Source organism: Microtus ochrogaster, unplaced genomic scaffold (genome assembly GCF_000317375.1).
Source record: "Microtus ochrogaster isolate Prairie Vole_2 unplaced genomic scaffold, MicOch1.0 UNK41, whole genome shotgun sequence".
Classification (NCBI taxonomy): domain Eukaryota; kingdom Metazoa; phylum Chordata; class Mammalia; order Rodentia; family Cricetidae; genus Microtus; species Microtus ochrogaster.
Genome location: NW_004949139.1, coordinates 292832 through 293641, shown reverse-complemented (window position 1 = coordinate 293641; position 810 = coordinate 292832).

Sequence of the window (810 nt, the reverse complement as noted above, 5' to 3'; positions counted from 1 at the left end):
AGGGGGAGAAGGGTGGGAGGAGGGGGAGGGAAATGGGAGGCTGGGAGGAGGCGGAAACTTGTTTTTTTTCCTTTTCTCAATAAAAAAAAGGATGGCCTCTTATAGTTATTGATTTAAAAGATTGTTTCTTCACTATTCCCTTACAAAAATAGGACAGAAAAACTGTCTTCACAGTGCCTACTTATAATAATTCTCACCACTAGGAGATATCAATGGACCTGTGAATACACTGTAAACTGGAAATAATGCACACACAATTCCCTAACTCCATAATTCACCATTACATGGGTGACATTTTGCTATCTGATTCAAATGCAGATACATTAGAAAGAATGTTTGAAGAATAAAGTTTTGCCTATATGGGGATTACAAATTGCTCCTGAAAAAATACTAAGAGGAGATTCTATCAATTACCTAGGCTATAAAATAGATTTACAGAGAATTAGAACACAAAAAAGCTCAAATTAGGAGAGATCAATTACAGACTCTTAATGATTTTTAAAGATTTATAGGAGACATTTCCAATCTACAACCCACTGTTGGGATAACACCTGATCTAACAGTTCATTTAAACCAAACCTTAGATGGTGACCAAGACTTAAATAGTCCCAGGGAATTAACAGCTGAAGCAGAGAAAGAATAACTTTGGTTGAAGAAAATTACAGAAGGCACATGTGGATCAGGTGGATCCAAATCTTAACTGCATTCTAGCCGTATTGCCTTCCAGAATTCCCCTACAGAAATGTTAATGCATAGGGAAGATATCACCACATAAACTGAGTAGAAAATTAAAAACTCTACGCACAGACA